We start from the raw sequence: 22,775 nt of genomic DNA, 5'->3' as shown, positions 1-22,775 counted from the left end.
CCCCACCTCTCTCGTCCTTAAAGCTACAGACACAGAAATGGCACGTCTGAAGGAAAGCTCATTGTGGGACTGGCTCATAGTGGCTGAAATTCTGCACCAAGGCTGAATTTCGGGAAACAGACTTCAGATACACAAAATAGACATCCAGAAGATGACACATTTAGACGTCCAGGGACGTGCAGAAAAGACGTGTAATTCACGGCCAGAAGACGTCAAAAACGTCGGTTCAATTTTCATTTTGGATATATTTTTCAACCACAACGGGACGTGTCGGAGGGACGTCTTTTCAACGGTCATTAAACGTCCAAATGTTTGTTGGGATAGTTCAAGAACGACCCATCACTATGAGAGAAGGGAGTTGTTGGCTAGATATCGCCCTGTATATGTGGTTTTTCGGTAGAAATTTGAGTATTGTAGTCCATCTCGAACACTGTAAAACCCAACAAGTTAGGTTAACTCAAACCGTTTGAGGCAAATGATTGCCTTATAACTGTTAGTTTTAAGAAACTTAAATGTTTTGAGTACTCTGAACTTATTTCAGTTGAGTTCACTAAATAAGATATATGCCCGACAAGTCACGGTAACTCTAACCATTTGAGTAAACCGATTGCCATAAAAACCCAAGTTAGGTTAACTCAAACCGTTTGAGGCAACTGATTGCCTTAAAACATTTAAGTTTTTAAAACTAACAATTATGAGTGCTCTGAACTTATTTCAGTTGAGTTCACTAAATAAGATATACATTGCAGTTAAGTAATTAAGTGATTAATTAAGTGCTGATTGAGCATTAGTGATGAACACCTGCTGTTAACAAACAGAATCACTGACAGAAAGAGAAACACAAGAACAACAACTGACTTTAGACACATGCTTAGATGAAATCAACTGAAATAAAATACATTAAATCTCAAGATCTGATTAAACAACCCCACAAACAGCAATTGAAAATCACAGCATCACTGGCTCTTAGAATCACTTTTACTATAATCAATACATCCATTTAATCAGAGATTAGACACACAATGAGTCTATCTATATTCACTCTCAATGAGATAAATTTACCAACAGATGATTGTCATTATAAACATATAACAACCAACTACTGATCATTTCCTCTGGGCTTTTGAGTTGTAACGAATATGCTCGAGAAACGTATGGTTACAACAGCCAGAAAAAAGAGAAAACAGCTAACACAGAAATCAAGGGTCAAGAGCCCAACTAAAGCAGACACTGATCTCTAACATGGTTACTTCAAATGAAACAAATCAACATCTAAACCTTAGTTAATTCTCAATAAGATCTTCTGTAGATGTCTGACAGAAATAAAGTCAGTCTGGTTATTAATAAGTGGAGCTGGTGATGCTGTTTGTGGGGTTGTTTAATCAGATTTTGAGAGATTTAATGTATTTTATTTCAGTTGATTTCATCTTAGGCTATGGCTGAAGTCAGTTGTAGTAGTTCTTGTGTTTCTCATCTTCAGTGATTCTGTTTGTTAACAGCAGGTGTTCATCACTAATGCTCAATCAGCACTTAATTAATCACTTAATTACTTAATTGCAAGTTTTAAAACTTACATGGTTTCAGCCAAGGGGAATTGGTTTACTCAAACGGTTTGAGTTACCCTAACTTGTTGGGTTTTACAGTGAAGACATTAGAGTGGACTTTGAGTAAATTAACTAAGCCTGCCTGCGAAGTTCCCGACTAATTAAAAGTGCGTCACGGACATTAAGAGGAGAGCTACTGGCGGCGAGACAATGCATCTCGCATAAACTGTCTAAGATCGCGCTCGTAGATAAAGAGAGTGATAAGAGGAACGATACCCAGCTAACATAAGACCAGCGGGCCACTGGCGGCAGAGTCGGTGGCCCACCGGCGGACGCCGAACCGCGGTTCACCGGTGTTTTGCTCATCGTTATTCCAGCGAACCACCAGCCACAGCTTTTCCGACAGCGGTCTGCTGACGAGCCGCTGGTTTATAATTACTGTTTGCTGGCGGTCCACGGTCGGTCCGTGGTTCATAATCAGTTCGATTACGCTAACCAAAATATCCTTGCACACAATAATGGATCAAAAACAATGTACAATGGCAATTGAAAATTTATTTTCAGTGAAAAGATTAAACATACAAATGCATACAGTATATTTATCAGATGGTTTTATCCAATGTGACTTTCAAATAGAAGCATTCAATTCACATATGTCCATACAAAAGTCAAGCACAAAATTAACCATGGTTTAACTATGATTGTTGTAGTAAATTCACAGTAACTACCATAACCATGGTCTCACTACAGCATAGTAGTAAACCTATAGTAAATACAAACTTCACCATGGTTTCAAAAACTATGGTTACCACAGTTTTACTCAAGCATTACTAAAATATTACTTTAGTAAAACCATGATATCAAAACCTTAGTTTGAGAAAAACTAAAAAACCCTGATTACTACAGTTATGGTTACTAGTTTTACCATAGTAAAAACATGGTTAACTGTTGTAAGGGTACAATGCTTTTCACAATCAAAGCAGCTTTAGAAAATTTCAAGGTTTCAAAAAAAATAAATAAAATCCTATTAACAGCCTGAGATGACTGTGACTCAATGGGGAGCATCTTCTGGCAACAAATTAATGTCTATATGTCAATAACTCTAAGATAATAAAAGTTATGTGTTCAAAGTCATGTTCAGTTAAAGGGACAACCATTAAAGGGTAGGTTCGGGGAATTTAAATCTACTTTATACTGTCACAAAGTCTGTAATATGTAAATAAACAATATTCGGATAATGCAAAATATTATTTGGCTGACAAATAAATGGGTATATCTCATGGAACTATAAAGATTAAACATTGTTCGTTCACATATATTACCATCATAGTAACAATACAAAGTGGGTTGAAAATCACTCAACGTATACTTTAAGGCAATGATTACAATACATAACATTTGTCAGGTTGGTATGTTCATCTATAGTTGCCATCATCTGGGGTCTTCATGAGTGTTGGCATCATCTGAAGTAACCACAAGTGAGGCTGGATCCAAGCTGTAGTATCACTGGGATGGGAAACCTGAAAGATAGAAACAGGAAAACAAAAGGAGAAGAATTAGCATAGATGCTGTTCATATTATTTCAGGCAAAAGATGATTGTGCATTTATTACTAGAGTACAAGGTTATGAGTTGTTATGTGAATGCTTGGCTAAAAGATGTATTTTTAATCTAGATTTAAACAGAGAGAGAGTGTGTGTCTGAGCCCCAAACATTATCAGAAGGCTATTTGAGAGTTTAAGAGTAAAATGCGAAAAAGCTCTGCCTCCTTTACTGGACTTTGATATTCTGGGTACTATACTAGTACTGGGTACTAAAGAGTTTTGTGACATTATTTAGCTTACTTTGCTATAATTTGGTCAAATCGCAATCTGATTTTATTGTATATCCCTTAGTAAGCATATAATTTGTCCTCAATATTCAGGGAACAGACACAGTCTACACTCTAAAAACTAGTTTTATAGTCCATTAAAATAAAATGTTTTAATTGGTCAAACATTTAAGACCACAGCAAGTTATGTCAATTAAAATTTAACCATTTACTCCATGTGTTTTATGTTACCTCAACTAAAATTTATTATTTGGGCATCATAAGAAATTGCGGGGGAACTAAAACATATATTTTTATAGTTTAACAAAATTATTAAAAATGATTAACTGGTGTTTATCAATCACTAAAAACACAATTTACAACACATAATAGCCATAATTTAATAACGATCTCCATTTATAACATTTGTCATACAGACTAAACATACAGGCTTAAAGAAAAAAAGTCACTTACATCTCGGATGACCTAAGCGTCAGTAAATTAACAGCAAATTTTCATTTTTGGGTGAACTATCCCTTTAAAGCTCCAGCTGACAAACATTACATCTGTAATACAACTGCAAAATTCAGTTTAACCTTTAATGAACTAAGAAAAACCTAAACAAGCTAAACAAAATGTTAGCAAACAAACATTTACAAACATTACAAACTAGAACAACTGTTCATAATTACATCTTTAAAATGATGCAGAAGTCAAAAAAAAAAAAAATGAACCAGGTGTTACAGTATATAAAATCAAGTGAAGTCACCTTTATTTATAATGCACTTTATACAATACTGATTGTGCGAAAGCAGCTTTACAGTCAAACAGGAAAATAGTTTGTTAATAATGCAAGAGGACATTAACAAGTCATTTTTCCAGTTAAAGTCAGTTCATTGATGATTCAATGAAATCATCATTCAGTTCTGCTCTTTTCCAATAGTGTCTATGCAATCAGCCAAGCGTCCCATATAAGCAAGCCAAAGGCGACAGCGGCAAGGACTCAAAACTCCATCGGTGACAGAAACTGAGTAGAAAACCTTGGGAGAAACCAGGCTCAGTCGAGGGGCAGTTCTCCTCTGGCCAGACGAAACCATCATGGCATGGTTTAATTCCTGCACAGGTCAGATTGAGCAGAGGACTTGTCTGTTTCTCGTGGTCTTGTCCCGATGGCCAACGAGGTCTTCACTGGGGATCCGTCTCTGGAGCTCATCTAGCTGACATGGTCTCCGCTGACATTCAGTGCTGTAGAGGTCATCTCTAGGTGCTGATCCACCATCTGATCTGGATACGGACTGGATCTGGGTGGCTATGGTGACCTCGGAATAAGAATGAAACAGACTAATATTAGCGGAGATGCCACTGAGAACAATAAAGCACATTTTAATTGTAGTAAACACTCTAAACATTTACACATGGAATGAAAACAATAAACTCCTATTCTTGAAGGTACACACAGCGTGTAGTTGCAGTGGAGTGGTCTGGTCTTTGGTGCCTTGGAAGAACTGACTGGGTTGCATCTGAAATCTTGCAGTGATGACAAAGCACCAATGAAACCTTTGGCCACACCCTGATGGAGAAAGAAAAGTACATTTTAAGTTAAAAAAAATTAAATGATGCCTTTTAAATCACTTACAATGTATCAATATCAGTTGATTAAGTCAATTTGTGATGAAACAGAAGTTGAAACCTCTGTTTTTTTTGTTTTGTTTTTTTTGGCATAAATCCATCCATTGCACAACAGGGAGCATTGATGCTGACTGGATTTGTAATAGAACATGTACATTTCATATTATAGGGCTAAGTTACTTTAAATAGCATGAAATAATAGCATAATATAACAGTCCTGCCTGTTGTTGATAAATACCAATGGTGACGTTTACAAATTGATTGATCAGTTGTCCCAGTGATTACTGAGCCACGGTCTTTCCCTGTGCAGGAACTATATGTAACTATATAATATATCTAGTGATTCACTAACCTAGAACTGACTGAGACGCTTTGAACGGCCTCGTGAAACGATTCAGTTGTTCATTTTCGTTCGGAACGACAAACTTCTCTTACGAAGCGCCATTCACGAGACAAGAATTCATTATAGTAACACAGCTTTTGACATTGTGTTTTATGGATTAAACAATGTGAGAGCACGTTCCCTTAACCTAAACTTCCCTCAGACATAACATATCATACAACTCTTATTCAATGTTTTTATGTTGTACGCTTGTGTATAAATATATACATTTTAAATAAAACATTTACACCTTTATAATATACGTTTTTATAAATGCAGTATAACGTTAAGTACAAATATTTATTCAGTGCCACTTGACTTACTTGATGCCTGAACTTAACATACACTGTCTTATATCCACTTTTCTTCAGATATACAACTCGTAAAACACTTTCTAAATGTCCACTCAAAAAAATTGGATATGTTGCATGATTTTCTCGTTAAATTTAGTCTAAAAAATAACATTTATTTAGTGCAACTCACCTGACTCGTGAACTTGACAAGATGGCGCCGCTGTTTCTCCTGCGAAGTCACTCAGGCTTGTGCACATGCAAGTGTTGGCTGGATTTGTTTTTATTAGTTTAGTCAACATTTAGCATTCTGAATGTTGACTGGATTTGAAAATAACCATTCATTTAATATTTTTTAAATATATTTGTGCAGACTTAATATGTCTTCTCAACTAAGCACAAGCAATAAAAAGAGTTCAACTTAAATATTTGGTAACACTTTATTTTGATAGTCCACTTTAGACATTCTACTAACAGTAAGTAACTTTGCAACTACACGTCAACTAGCAGTCATTAAGAGTATTAGTAGACTCTCTGCTTAATAACTTCTAACACTTTATTTTGATGGGTCCACAACATACAGCATACTGACTATCAGAAACTTTATAAGTATATGTCAGCTTATTCTACTAACCCTAAACCTACCCTACTGAGAGTTAGTAGACATGTAGTTGCAAATTAATGAGAATTAGTTGACACGTAGTTACAAAGTTACTTATAGTTAGTAGAATGTCTAAAGTGGACTATCAAAATAAAGTGTAACCAAATATTGTACATATGCCACAGTATTATTGAAGTGGGAGGAACATCATAACTAATTTACACAACTGTTAAAAAGTCTGGGGTCAGTAGGATTTTTACATCTTTGAAAGAAGTCTCTTATACTCACAACTCAAAAAACAGTTAAAACAATAACATTGTGAAATGATATTACAATTACAACTGTTTTTTTTTTTTTTTGAATGTGTTAAAATTGTAACGTATTGCTGTGATCAAAGCTGAATTTAACATCATTACTCCAGTCTTCAGTGTCACATGATCCTTCAAAAATAAACCTGATTTGCTGCTCAAGAAACATTTCTGATTATTAACAATATAAAAAAAGATGTGCTGATAAAAAAAGTGTAAACTTTTTCTTTTTTTTTCAGGATTCATTGTTAAATAGACTCCAGACCTTTAAATGGCATTGTACAATACTGTTCTAAAGTTTACAGTCAGTGAGGTTTTTTTAATAAATTCATTTTTATTCATTAAATTGATGAGAAGTGAGAGTAAATATTTTTGTTTCAAATAAACACTGTTCATTTTAAACTTTGTTCATTAAGGAATCCTGAATAATAAACACAAAACACAAAATAAAATACAAATCAGGAATATTTCCTGAGTGTCACAAATCGGCTGACTCCAGTGAGATGCGGAGACGAGGAACTTCCGGATGAGGAGTTTATTAACAATAATCAAAATACTACAACGAACACGTTCAACGATAAACATATACCATTAACATATAGATTGACATGTAAGACAACACCAAGACTTGACGGAACACAGGACTTAAGTACACTGGGGAAAACTAGATAATTAAAGACACAGGACTGGAGACGAATTAACTAATGATGACATAAACTAGGACACGGACAGGAACTCCAAATAAGGACACGAGAGGAGGGGAAAACACAAGACGTGGAGACACAGTCTGACACTGAGCAGCAAATCGGCATATTAGAATGATTTCTGAATAATCATCATGTAAAATTGAAGAGTAATGATGCTGAAAATTCATCTTTGATCACAGAAATAAAATACATTTTAACATCACTCACTCATGTTTGGATGTCAAACCTTCTTAAAATAACTTTAATAAAGAATTGTAAAAGATGCATGGTGATATGCATTTTGTCACTACATATTTGCATATATGAAGTGATTTAATGAGCTTTCTCATGCAGCTTACCTATGTTTCCCACATCTCTGTCAGCAGCTTCCATCAGAAATTTAGATATCTTGGAGCTTCTCTTCTGTTGTAGAACTGTTACTCCTGAAACCACAGAACAATTTTTATCAATAATTGTTTGCCATTAAATATCAAATCACGTTTTAACTAGATTCAGTTAATACATGCTCTCTTAAGTGACGTCACCAATTAACAGTAAAGTTGCAGCACATATTTTAGGCTAAATAAATTAGTCTAATTCCGATAACCCATTGACAAAACCTTTACAAATCTATTAAAATCTCCCAACTACACATAAATACGTGATGAAAAGTCAAAACTTTGATAAATCAGAGCTCAATATACAGAGTTAGCATACATCGTCTGAAAACAGTTGAGATGCTAACGGACTTTTTCGAAGACACTAAACCGTCTTATTGAAGTAAATATTCAACAGAAGCGTATCAATTACAAGAAAGAAAAGTGTCAGGAACAGTTGTATGTAATATTTGTGTGATTTTAGGGACTAAACTCACCTGAAAACGGTGAAAACAGCAGCGAGAGACACAGTGTTGCAGCTGTCAGTTGGAGAGTTGCCGCAACGTTTCCATGGTAACTCCCTCGCTGCAGCGTTTGAATGAGACTCAGGGCGCGCATCCATCAAAACACGTCACAGTCACACACCATTTAAATAAACATTATATAGAACATAAACAACAACAAAAAAAACATTATTTAATTTTGAATTTTAATCGTTTTGTAGTTATATGACCCATTCATACATAGATGTAAACTGCAACCCACACGTGATAGTGGGACAAAGTAGCACTTTTATTTTTATTTAATTTGTATAGATTTTTTTTTTCATTATATTTTGTATTGTTGTTTTTACGATCACTGTCGGCACACCATCGGCGAGCCGACCAATCTAAAAACGCTGTCGGTCAGCCGGCGTTTTTTGGGTGGCACACCACCAGCGGTTTGCCGCGGCTGGGCCTCCGTTGGTGCACCAGTGGGCAAACGGTTCTGTCCCGTGTTTCTACTGATCTCTTACATGACATCTTTGTTTTATAAATTATATATATATATATATATATATATATATATATTACATTTATGTTTTACATTACATTTTTACAGTTAAAAGGAATCTGAAGCACTGAATAAAAATAGTGAGAGTTATAATTATTAACAAAAGTTTAGTATAAAAACTGCAAGCACATTTTTAAATGAAATGAATAGTTTGAATGATCGTAAAAACAACAATACAAAATCTAATAAAGCAAAAAAAAAAAAAAAAATCTATAAAACTAAAAGTGCTACTTTGTCCCACTATCACGTGCGGGGTTGCAGTTTACACCTATGTATGAATGGGTCATATAACTACAAAACGATTAAAATTCAAAATTAAATCATTTTTTTGTTGTTGTTTATGTTCTACATAATGTTTATTTAAATGGTGCGTGACTGTGACGTGTTTTGATGGACGCGCGCCCTGAGTCTCATTCAAACGCTGCAGCTAGGGAGTTACCATGGAAACGGGGCGGCAACTCTCCAACTGACAGCTGCAACACTGCGTCTCTCGCTGCTGTTTTCACCGTTTTCAGGTGAGTTTAGTCCCTAAAATCACACAAATATTACATACAACTGTTCCTGACACTTTTCTTTCTTGTAATTGATACGCTTCTGTTGAATATTTACTTCATAAAGACGGTTTAGTGTCTTCGAAAAAGTCCGTTAGCATCTCAACTGTTTTCAGACTATGTATGCTAACTCTGTATATTGAGCTCTGATTTATCAAAGTTTTGACTTCATCACATATTTATATGTAGTTGGGAGATTTTAATAGCTTTGTAAAGGTTTTGTCAATGGGTTACTGGAATTAGACGAATTTATTTAGCCTAAAATATGTGCTGCAACTTTACTGTTAATCGGTGACGTCACTTAAAGGAGCATGTATTAGCTGAATCTAGTTAAAACGTGATTTGATATTTAATGGCAAATGGCAAAAATGCATATCGCCATACATCTTTTACAATTCTTTATTAAAGTTATTTTAAGAAGGTTTTGACATACAAACATGAGTGAGTGATGTTAAAATGTATTTTATTTCTGTGATCAAATATGAATTTTCAGCATCATTACTCTTGTTGTACATGATGATTATTCAGAAATCATTCTAATATGCTGATTTGCTGCTCAGGAAATATTCCTGATTCGTATTTTGTTTTGTGTGTATTATTCAGGATTCCTTAATGAACAAAGTTTAAAATGAAAAGTGTTTATTTGAAACAAAAATATTTACTCTAACTTCTCATCAATTTAATACATCCTTGCTGAATAAAAATTTATTTATTAAAAAACCTCACTGACTGCAAACTTTTGAACAGTATTGTACAATACCATTTAAAGGTCTGGAGTCTATTTAACAATGAATCCTGAAAAAAAAAAAAAAAAAGTTTCCACTAAAATGTTTATCAGCACATCTTTTTTAAAATATTGTTAATAATCAGAAATGTTTCTTGAGCAGCAAATCAGATTTAATTTTGAAATATCATGTGACACTGAAGACTGGAGTAATGATGTTAAATTCAGCTTTGATCACAGCAATACATTACAATTTTAACATATTCAAATAATAATAAAAAAAAAACAGTTCTCTTGAATTGTAATATCATTCCACAATGTTATTGTTTTAACTGTTTTTTGAGTTGTGAGTATAAGAGACTTCTTTCAAAGATGTAAAAAGCCACTTTAAACTGAAACTATATACTATAGGCTACTATATCTTACGATTTTTTTAAAAGCCTTTCATATAAAGCCTGATATATGTAGAACAAATTGTATTATGCACTTTCTCCGCAGCAGTTCAGTCTGTGTCGTCCCTAGATATTTTTTTCAGATGCGCTCGTATCAAACTACTTATATCTATATTAACGGTATTGCTTCATACTGTATCGCTTATAAAGATTATATCGATATATCGTACAAACTCAATATACCGCCCAGCCCTACTGAAACACCTGGTTCATTTTTTTTTGTGACTTCTGCCTCATTTTAAAGATGTAATTGTGAACAGTAGTAATATTTGTAAATGTTTGTTTGCTAACATTTTGTTTAGCTTGTTTAGGTTTTTCTTAGTTCATTAAAGTTTAAACTGAATTTTGCAGTTATATTACAGATGTAATGTTTGTCAGCTGGAGCTTTAAAGGGATAGTTCACTCAAAAATGAAAATTTGTTGTTAATTTACTGACCCTAAGGCCATCCGAGATGTAGGTGACTTTTTTTCTTTAAGCCTGTATGTTTAGTCTGTATGACAAATGTTATAAATGGAGATTGTTATTAAATAATGGTTATTATGTGTTGTAAATTGTGTGTTTTTAGTGATTGATAAACACCAGTTAATCATTTTTAATAATTTTGTTAAACTATAAAAATATATGTTTTAGTTCTCCCGCAATTTCTTATGATGCCCAAATAATAAATCTTAGTTGAGGTAACATATAAAACACGTGGAGTAAATGGTTCAATTTTAAATGACATAACTTGCTGTAGTCTTCTAAATGTTTGACCAATTAAAACATTTTATTTGAATGGACTATAAAACTACTTTTTAGAGTGTAGACTGTGTCTGTTCCCTGAATATTGAGGACAAATTATATGCTTACTAAGGGAAATACAATAAAATCAGATTGCGATTTGACCAAATTATAGCAAAGTAAGCTAAATAATGTCACAAAGTACCCAGTATAGTACCCAGAATATCAAAGTCCAGTAAAGGAGGCAGAGCTTTTCCGCATTTTACTCTTAAATTCTCAAATAGCCTTCTGATAATGTTTGGGGCTCAGACACACACTCTCTCTCTGTTTAAATCTAGATTAAAAATACATCTTTTAGCCAAGCGTTCACATAACAACTCATAACCTTGTACTCTAGTAATAAATGCACGTGATCATCTTTTGCCTGAAATAATATGAACAGCATCTATGCTAATTCTTCTCCTTTTGTTTTCCTGTTTCTATCTCTCAGGTTTCCCATCCCAGTGTTACTACAGCTTGGATCCAGCCTCACTTGTGGTTACTTCAGATGAAGACCCCAGATGATGGCAACTATAGATGAACCCAGGGGCGCAGATAGGATTTTTTAACTGGGGGGGACCAAGCTGTCAGCAAATTATTTAAACTCAATTCGTTATTTTGCGTAATTTGGGCTTTAACTAGTGCTCAAGTAGTTACTTTGCGTAATTTGGGCTAATGATTTGCACTAAAAAGCCATTGGGGGATTCTTATTTGAAATCATGGATAAACAACAATGAACAAAGGTAAACAAAGGCCTACCTGATCACCACTAGCAATTCATGATCAGACTGTTATTTGACTAGTATGCCAATCACCCACCAAAACTTCATGTCTTCAGCAAAGTATGTTTTATTTAAACATTTGCTTATCTCAGCATACAAAGTCTATCATTATGAACAAAAAAATGAGAATGTTTTTCATAGTCCATAATTTAAGAATCTATATCCTCCGATTTCCTGCTATAAGAGGATGTCAAAAGTTTATGTAGGCCTTTATTTGTTGTTTGCATAAACCTTCCACCACACAAATTTACTTATAATTATTTTTATAGTGGCTTACACGACAGTGAACATACCTCAGTCAATTTATACAGTACAATGGGTTAAATGATAAGATAAAACATTATTTCCTGACGATAAATAGTTTTTGCTGTGTTTGCTAAGTGCAAAAACATTCTTGCCATTATTGTCAGACTAGTTATTCCCCTTAACAAATCTAATCTGCCACATCTGGGAAAGTCAACAGGCATAGGATACTTACATTGTTTGTTTTTTGAAAAAACGAGGTGATTGTTTTTTGTCTCTTCATTGCCTTTATGTGGCATTTGCAGTCGATTTTTTTCAGTTCAGAAAATCACCGACTCAGCTCAGTCATAAATTGTATATGATCACTATGGTTACCGCTCATACAGGCACGAGGTCCCGCCTTTATCGCCTCTGATTGGCTAGAAGGGCTCTCTCCGATTGGCTACACTAACGCGACCCCTAAACCTACATAATAGGAGGAGACCCTTCTAGCCAATCAGAGGCGAAAAAGGCGGGACCTTCCCATACCATCCTGGGAAAAAAAGATTCGCGCCCCGGCGGCGTCACTCAGAGAGAGTGCAAACACTGGTTAATCCTCTGTTTTACCGATTTTTGTCGCCTTTCGTAGGGATAGTGAGGGCGGGGGACGGATCGGGTCACTATGAATTTGGGGGGGTCATGTCCCCCCCGTCCCTAGTGCCATCTGCGCGCCTGGATGAACCTACCAACCTGACAAATGTTATGTATTGTAATCATTGCCTTAAAGCATACGTTGAGTGATTTTCAACCCACTTTGTATTGGTACTATGATGGTAATATATGTGAACGAACAAGATTTAATCTTTCTCTGAGTTCCATGAGATATTCCCATTTATTTGTCAGCCAAATAATATTTTGCATTATCCGAATATTGTTTATTTACATATTACAGACTGTGTGGTAGTATAAAGTGGATCTAAATTCCCCGAAACTACCCTTTAATGTTTGTCTGTTTAACTGAACATGACTTTGAACACATAACTTGTATTATCTTAGAGTTATTGACATATAGACATTAATTTGTTGCCAGAAGATGCTCCCCATTGAGTCACAGTCATCTCAGGCTGTTAATAGGAATTTTTTTTTTTTTTAAACTTTGAAATTTTCTAAAGCTGCTTTGATTGTGAAAAGCAGTGTACCCTTACAACAGTTAACCATGTTTTTACTATGGTTAAACTAGTAATCATAACTGTAGTAATCAGGGGTTTTTAGTTTTTCTGAAACTAAGGTTTTGATATCATGGTTCTACTAAAGTAATATTTTAGTAATGCTTGAGTAAAACTGTGGTAACCATAGTTTTTGAAAGTATGGTGAAGTTTGTAGTTACTATAGGTTTACTACTATGCTGTAGTAAGACCATGGTTATGGTAGTTACTGTGAATTTACTACAACAATCATAGTTAAACCATGGTTAATTCTGTGCTTGACTTTTGTACGGGTACAAATATGTGAATTGAATGCTTCTATTTGAAAGTCACATTGGATAAAACTATCTGATAAATATACTGTATGCATTTGTATGTTTAATCTGTTCACTGAAAATAAATTTGTAATTGCTATACTCACAACCTGCGCAACGTCATAGAATGTCTCTGAACAGGTTCACGCCCACTTTTGGGGGAAAACAAACCGCCATACAGCATCGGATCGAGGAAGTGGACTAACCTTACAACATGCCAAAGAGTTGTTGTGTGGTTGGGTGCACCAATAATGTTTGTAAAAACCCAAATTTAGCCCAGGCTACCTGCCACCATCATCCATATCTTGCTGTTATGGAAATATTATGAATTACGGATGATGCTATCGAAAGCGAAGCCAGGCTAGTTGTATGGCTGGACAGAAAAGTGCACTCAGTACTCTAAATATAAGGACATAATATATACATTTAAAGATGTTTACTTTCAAATGAAGTAAAATCATTCACTGGTTTACCTGGTGATTAGATTAGGTATGAGTAAATGTCCGGCAAGACACCTCTGGCCACTGGGTGGGGTTGTTACACCAATTTGACGCTGGGATAATGAGTTTTTAAATTGACCAAATTAAGTTTATGGATGTATCTTTCACGCTCTATGGCAGGCAGGGTGGACATATAATTACTTGACATGATTAATCCTAGTGATTACTTAAGTTATTCACGTCTGTCGGCTGTGTATGGACGTTGCTTTTTGCCGCTATTTTGTATTGAAGCCTATGGGAAGTCTAGTTTGTTTTCCCCCAAAAAGGGGCGGTAACGAAATTGACAGTTAAGTTCCCGGATGTGCCGGTAGTGCGTATTGTACATTGTTTTTGATCCATTATTGTGTGCAAGGACATTTCGGTTAGCGTAATCGAACTGATTATGAACCACGGACCGACCGTGGGCCGCCAGTAAACAGTAATTATAAACCAGCTGCCGCTGGTGGTCCGCTTGAATAACGATGAGCAAAACGCCGGTGAACCGCGGGTGGCGTCCGCCGGTGGGCCGCCGACTCTGTCACCAGTGGCCCGCTGGTCTTATGTTAGCTGGGATTATAACTCACTATTTTTATTCAGTGCTTCAGATTCCTTTTAACTGTAAAATGTAATGTAATACATAAATGTAATATATATATATATATATATATAATTAATAAAACAAAGATGTAAGAGCTCTCATGTAAGAGCTCAGTAGAAACACAGGACAGACCCTCCACTTGCCACTGGTGTACCGACGGAGGCCCAGCCGCGGCAAACCGCTGGTGGCGTGCCACCCAAAAAACGCAGGCTGACCGACAGCATTTTTAGATTGGTCGGCTCGCCGATGGTGTGCCGACGGTGGTCCGACCGTATTAAGCTGCTGAATTTGTGCCGCCCAAAAACTGCTGGTGGACAGCCAGGTCATTGTTTGCTGGGAAACCAAACGAGGCATGAAGAAAAATATTTAGACAAAAATAGATTATATAGATATAGATTATAGGGTAGCCTATAGCCTATATAGGCCTATGCCAGCGGTGTAAAAAAAAAATGTCTGCAAAAAAAAAATACAAAGCTCGAGTTAAAATGTTTTGTCATTCATTGTTTTTAAAACTTTCATCTTCCGCTAATATTTAGAGACAGACGGATAAATATAAAATAATGAATAAAAATAAATTTTAGTTACCCGGGTACAGTTACAGACCTGTTCATAGGCGTAAATCCCGGGGGGGACGGGGGGGACAGGACCCCCCCTATCTGAGGCTTGTCCCCCCTAAAAATATCATTACAAGTGACTCTGTGTATTGAAAATAATATAATGGACATATACTTAAAATAACTGTGTGACTAGTAAAACAAAATAAACGCAAAAAAAACGTTTTAAGTTCAGAAATGTTTTGATTCCCCCCTCCCTTTCCTCACAGTGGTTTGGTCCACTGCCTGCTTTCCTTCTTTACCGATACACACACACACACACACGAGCAGTGTTGCCAACTTAGCGACTTTGTCGCTAGATTTAGCGACTTTTCAGACCCCCTAGCGACTTTTTTTCCAAAAAAGCGACTAGCGACAAATCTAGCGACTTCTTGGACAAACCTTAGCGAGTCTCTGTGATCGCTCGGACTGCCGCAACGGCGCGAGGTCAGCGCGTACACACCTCTTTCTCTGCATCTGCTCTGTTCAGCGGCGGCTGAGAGGAGCAGCGTTCAGTTAAAATAGATATTATGTTGTTTCTCTAATTTTACATGCAAATATAGCCGATATCACAGCACAGAAATTGTCTCGTCTTTTGTGTATTTGATTTAATCAGAAGACAGCTCAATTATAAATCAGGATTTTTGTGCAGATTTTGTCTTGAAAGGGAGATGTAACGTTAGTCTTAAAGGGCAGCGTTTCAGTCACTATTTCATATTTTATTCTTTTGTCTGACATCAGAAACAGTAAAATATATAAATGAAAACAGTTATTATTAATTTGGCTGCATTAAAATACAGTATGTGAGCACAGAGAGACAAACAATGTAAAAGGCAATACAACGTGATGACGTCATGAATATGCTAATTAGCGTATGACGTCATTTAGCGACTTTTCAAACTGGCTTTAGCTACTTTCCATTGAAAGAAGTTGGCAACACTGCACACGAGTCCGGCGGGAGAGAGCAAGTTAGTTATGTGTAAGTAGGCTGTCAAGGCTATTTTATTCTCTTTTAAACATCGGGTGAAATGATTCTTTTCTTTAATACAGATGATGCTGGATCATTAATAAATTAGTCATTACAAAAAAATTATGACATCCGATGTATTTTCTATGAGCGATTATAAGTTTGACAAGCTTAATACCGTAGCTTGTCACCCACTACAACTAACACTGCGATAAGCCTGTGTGTGAACTGATATTAGGCTAATATTGTAGACCTATGTGTTGGGTTTCGTTCAATATTATGTTAAGTGGCAGATCAGTGGGTTTAATGCGGTTGAATTAATGCGAAAGAGACATACTAGGTTTCAGACGAAACCTAAAATACTATGGATGAAGCAAAATAATAATTATAATATGACCGCGTGGTGAACCATGAACTCATATTTAAACACGGTCTCCATGCTATGTACACATGCTGTGTACACATATCTATCCTTATAAGTACAATTTTGGCTGTATTATTTGTGTCCCCTTCAAATATTGCTCTTGAGAAATTTTACGTTTATTGTCCCCCCCTACTGTCAGATGAAATTTACGCCCCTGGACCTGTTCCACTCTGAGAGAGTGCAGGCGCAGATCTCCGATTCCTCTGACCAAGCTTCAACCTGTATCAGACGTTATGATTTCGATCAGATGCGTCGGCTGTGTCGGTTGATAAGCCAACGTGGTTTCGACGTTGAATCGATGTTTTATTTTCGACGTATAACGTTCTGATGTACCGACCAAATAATGAACGTTGATTCAACATCGAAATTGACGATCGATACTGACCGTTACAACCAAAAATCGACGTTGATTCTATGTCAATTTGCTATCTGGGGTGCCCACGACGTTTCTGGGATGTCAGTCAAGATTCTAAAAAATGGAACTTTACCACGACGTCCTCACAATGTCGCCATAAAGCAATGTCGCGCTGACCAAAGGACGTCGAACTGGCGACGTCCTCACAACGTTCTGTGTTTGCTGGGTGTTTGGATTGAAACAATAACCTAGTGTGTTTAAAAAGTCGCCTACACAGTGTACATTTTTGCTAAATAGCTTGCAAATAAAAGATTGTTGGGGAGGGGGGTAGTTGCAGAGACAGAATAGCTGCCTTAAAGGCTTTATTTGCAACATGACATTAGAAAAACAGCATCCATTGCATCCTGGAGGGACATTTGGTCCTGTGGTCAAAGACCTTCCATCTCCAGGCTCAGAGAAACTCCTCATTGGGGTTGAGGAAAGGGGAGTAAGGGGCAAGGAAAAGAGACATCATTCTGGAATGGGTGTCAAACCAGGCTCTGACTGCACTGGGAATGGTGGAATGCCACATTGTTCCATGTGATCACATATATTGGCAAGTGGTCTCCCACTTGTCCAATGGCACCAGTCTCTGGCACCAGTCTTTGGTGCAGATCTTCTAAAATCTCACATTTATGCAAGAGTGCACTTTTCCACACAAGATCAGAACATAGAGGTCCTCTTTTACTATATATCATATGGTCATGCGATTGAAAGAACCTCAACACCTGAGTGTGTTTCCTAGATGGGAATCAGCTGTAATTTATATATTTGCATAACTTCAATCCGCTGTTTCTCATTAGCAATGGAATGAAATTAATTAATTGCATAGCCCACACAGACAGATGTTGTACTAACTGTGTTAAGAGTTTAGGAACATTGTTAAAAGCATTGAAAAAATTGTCATAGCGATCGTATAAAACTGTAATACAGCGCCATCTGTTCATGAATAAAGATCAGCATAAACATATACTATTTAAATACCAATAAATATGCTTTTATCAGTGTTTTTTGATAAACATGACTCAATATAACAGTGTGACTACAGTAAAAAAGCTCGGACAAGCCTAAATATACAAATACATTTACATTTAGTCATTTAGCAGATGCTTTTATCCAAAGCGACTTACAAATGAGGACAATGGAAGCAATCAAAATCAACAAAAGAACAATGATATGCAAGTGCTATAACAAGTCTCAGTTAGCTTAACAGTACACGTAGCAAGGTTTTTAAATTATATAATAAATAAAAAAGAAAACAGATAGAATAGAAAAAGAATAGAGCAAGCTGTTAGGGGCCTTTTTTGCTTTTGTTAATTGTATAATAAATAAAAAGAAAACAAATAGATAGAATACAAAAAGATTAGAAAAGCTAGTGTTAGTATTTTTAATATTTTTTTTAAAGAATAGAATTAGAATAGAGAGTGCTAGAGTTAGAGGGTCAAATAAAGATGGAAGAGATGTTTTAGCCGATTCTTGAAGATAGCTAAGGACTCAGCTGTTCGGATTGAGTTGGGCAGGTCATTACACCAGGAGGGAACATTTAATTTAAAAGTCTGTGAAAGTGATTTTGTGCCTCTTTGGGATGGCACAATAAAGCGACGTTCACTTGCAGAACGTAAGCTTCTAGAGGGCACATAAGTCTGAAGTAATGAATTTAGGTAAAGGGGTGCAGAGCCAGTGGTGGTTTTGTAGGCAAACATTAATTCCTTGAATTACGCGAGCAGCTATTGGTAGCCAGTGCAAATTTGTAGCGTAGCCACATAGTAGTAGGCATGCCCTTGAGAAAAATAAGTGTGCTTAATTGCAGTAAAAGTGTACTTTCTGTGTACTTCAATTATTAAAAGTATACTTTTTAAAAAGTGCACTTGCAGATGATATAATATAATTTAAATTAAAGGCCACTTAAGTGTACTTAAAGAAAGTACACTTTAATGACAATAGGTCTTAACATACTTAAGTGCACTTTTTTAAAATGCACTATATAATAATGTCTAATTAAGTATTACTTATACATTTTACATAATTATGATTTTATTGTGTTTTAAATAAGTATACTTATTTTGATATATGTACATGTAAAATAATTGATTTTAATTTCAACTTAAGTGTGTTCTCCAAAATTACATTTGTTAATATATTTTAAATGTATTTAGTCTATAATATATACTATGTGCATTAATGCACTTGAAATGTATATTTCTTCTAAACTTAAATACACTTTCTTATACAGAATACTCCATAAAACTTGTTGAAATTTTCATCACCAGCTCTTGCACTATGAACTCTATGACGTTTAATTTTCGACATAATATTTGACATACAGTGTCATTTATGAGAGCACTGTATTTGTATGTAATAGTACTGTACTTTACATCTGTGTACAGAATACTTTCAATATCATTATGTTGTTCTAAGTCACTTTAATTGCAAGCAAAAGTTTAACAGATCTAAACAAAATTCATTTGGATTCAAATACATTTTAATTAGACTAGGCTACACTGCACTGTAAAAAATGAAATTTAGTTAGGTGAATGAGTCATGGAGGAGTCTAACAATAGTCTTTGGTCTAACTACACAATGAATTAGGACAACTTGAACAGAAATGAAAAGCCTGAAATAACATGTAACCACATGTAACAGTATCTCTTTTGTTTTATGCTCATGCGCCAAAAATACCATGTCATGATGGCGCGCTACTTCAGCAGAGTTGCTGCGCGCCATGTTTCTGTAATCACGACGCGTGAGGGAGCTTTGCTGATCAAACGAGAACAAAGGAGAGGTGCGTTTGGATGATTACAGATGAGACTTATGTACTGCAGATAATGAGTCAAGTAAGTGTATCTTGATATAAGCTTTCTTTATTCTTAATTTAGTTTTACCAGTCCTGCGGCTTTCACCGGCAGTTCTTGCTATATGGACTCGGGAGGTGAATTAATCGCGTCCTATAATTTATCTATGAATGCATTCTGATATCGGAATGTTATCGCGTGCATGGACCAAGAAATTTGGCTACTGAAAATACAATATTGTATTTTAACTAAACGATTTAAAATTCAATTTAACGCTACTGAACAAAATTCAAAAGATCCAATCTTATTATAACCACCAGTATTATATACTGTATCTGTAATGAGTCATCAGAGGGAAGATCCATTTGCAGCTTTAATAAAAGTTAACAGTTGTACAGGCAGTGGTCAGTAACAGTAACAAGGATATCAGAGGAGAGACAAGAGCAGAGTAACAAGGCAGGCAAGAGGGTCAAAAGGCAGGCAGAGAACAATCCAAAACGAGAGAAACAGTCCAGAGTCCAAACACAATCCAACAGAGAAGGGTAAGAATGCTCAGAAATGTCAGCCGGGGCAATACAAGACTTCACGATGAATGTGTGTGTGTGTGTGTGTGTGTGTGTGTGAGAGACTCAAGTAGTCTCATAGATGAGCATCAGGTGGACTAGTAATCAGAGTCCTGGTACGGGGATGATTGGAAATGGAGTTCGGAGAGAGAAGTCAATACTCAGGTGATGGCGACCTTTTGGCCGGATTTGTTACAGAGCCCCCACCCTGTGAGCGGCTCCTGACGTGAGAAGGCAAACGACGCCAGGGTCTTCCACAAGGATGGGGGGCCGGTTTGTTCGGATGGGTCCTGTGAAAGTCAGTGGTAAGTGATGGGTCAAGAATGTCCTTGGCCCCAACCCAGGACCTTTCCTCCGGTCCGTACCCCTCCCAGTCAACGAGATATTGCAGAACACCTCCCGGCGCTGAGTCAAGAATCTCCTGAACCTGATATGCCTCTTCACCATCGATGATGAGGGGGCCCCTGGTTCCAGGCCTCGTCTAGGTCGTCGGCCCCTCTCGGAGCACCAGCGGCTTTGAGCAACGAGACATGAAAAGTGGGTGAGATACGATACTGAGGTGGTAAAGCTAAACGATAAGAAACAGGAGTTATTTGTTTAATGATTTTGAATGGACCCACGTACCTGGGACTCGGTTTACGACAGGGTAGTCGGAGCCGAAGGTCCCGAGTGGAGAGCCAAACCCTTGATCCCGGGACATACTCAGGGTTGGGACGTCGGCGACGGTCAGCTCGTTCTTTGTGTCTTCTGACAGCACGTTGGAGATGAGTATGAGCCTCGTTCCAGGTAATTTCACTCCTCCTTAGCCAGTCATTGACTGCAGGTAATTCTGAGGGTTCCCCCGACCATGGAAAGAGAGGCGGTTGGAATCCAAGTACGCATTGGAAGGGTGTGAGTCCAGTAGATGGCTTGCGAAGGGAATTTTGTGCATATTCTGCCCAGAAGAGATATCTGCTGCAATCAGCCTGATTACGGTGACAGTAAGATCTTAGAAAACGAGTGATCTCTTGATTGAGGCGTTCAGTTTGCCCATTAGATTCGGGATGATAGCCAGAGATCAGGCTGATGTTTACATTGAGGAACCTGAAGAAGGCTGTCCATACACGAGAGGTGAATTGGGGACCTCTGTCAGAGACAATATCGTCTGGAAGTCCATAGAAACGAAATACATAACTGCCTAAGACCTCTGCTGTTTCTAGGGCTGTGGGTAGTTTGGGTAAGGGTGTGAGACGACAGGCCTTGGAGAAGCGATCAATGACAGTGAGAATGGTGGTATTGCCTTTGGAGTTGGGAAGGTCAGTGATAAAGTCTATAGCAATGTGGGACCAGGGTCTCTGAGGAACAGGTAGTGGCTGTAGCAATCCTGCAGGCATCTGTTTAGAGGATTTGGAAGTGTTGCAAGTTACACAATTCTTGATAAATGAAATGATGTCAGTGCGAAGTGTGGACCACCAGAATTTATTTGAGAGAAGCTGGATGGATGCAGTTATTCCCGGATGTCCAGAACTGGGAAGATCATGAACCTGTTGAATGACTCGAGTCCTCAAGGAAGGAGGTACAAATGTCCTGTTGGGTGGACATTCAGTAGGTATCGGATTTGTGCCCCGTGTCTCCGCGATCTCAGTCATGACATCCCACTGCACCGGAGCTACAATGAGAGTAGTAGGTAAGATGGGATCAGGTGAAAGAGGCTGAAGTGTTGACTCAAATTGGCGAGAGAGTGCATCCGCTTTGGTGTTCTTGGAACCAGGACGATAGGTTACTGTGAACTGAAACCGTGTGAAGAAAAGAGCCCATCTTGCCTGTCTGTGATTGAGTCTCCTTGCGCTGCGAAGGTATTCCAGATTACGATGGTCAGTGAGAACGGAGAAGGGAAATCTGGATCCCTCAAGCCAGTGTCGCCACTCCTCCAAGGGTGCCTTCATTGCTAGTAACTCACGTTATCCCACATCATAGTTCTGTTCGGCTTGGTTTAGCTTGCGTGAGAAGTAGGCACAGGGGAAAAGCTTGAGTGGATTGCCATGACGCTGTGAAAGAACTGCCCCTACACCTGTGCAGGAGGCATCTATCTCTACCACAAACTCACGTTCAGGATCCGGGTGATGCAGTATGGGTGCCGTGGAGAAACGTTCCTTGAGGTGACCAAACGCTTGGTCAGCTGCTGGTGATCAGAATAGGCGACTTCCCCTCCTTTTAGTCATAGATGTTAGGGGTGCTGCGATGGAGCTGAAGTCTCTGATGAAACGTCGGTAAAAGTTAGCAAAGCCGAGGAATCT

The 22,775-nt window shown here is 37.2% G+C and overlaps 1 long non-coding RNA gene across 1 annotated transcript; it reads right to left on the bottom strand.

Moving 5' to 3' along the window:
* Nucleotides 1-2,196: 2,196 nt before the first annotated feature.
* Nucleotides 2,197-8,213, bottom strand: LOC131540639 (uncharacterized). The gene is made up of 3 exons (XR_009271325.1): nt 8,124-8,213; nt 7,609-7,692; nt 2,197-3,064 (listed from the first exon to the last, which is right to left on the bottom strand). It is a non-coding gene; the product is annotated as an uncharacterized LOC131540639 (long non-coding RNA).
* Between the last annotated feature and the right edge of the window lie 14,562 nt (nt 8,214-22,775).

Source organism: Onychostoma macrolepis, chromosome 01 (assembly GCF_012432095.1).
Source record: "Onychostoma macrolepis isolate SWU-2019 chromosome 01, ASM1243209v1, whole genome shotgun sequence".
Taxonomy (NCBI): domain Eukaryota; kingdom Metazoa; phylum Chordata; class Actinopteri; order Cypriniformes; family Cyprinidae; genus Onychostoma; species Onychostoma macrolepis.
The sequence above is the reverse complement of the archived record's forward strand: the minus strand, read 5'-3'. Positions and strand labels throughout refer to the sequence as shown.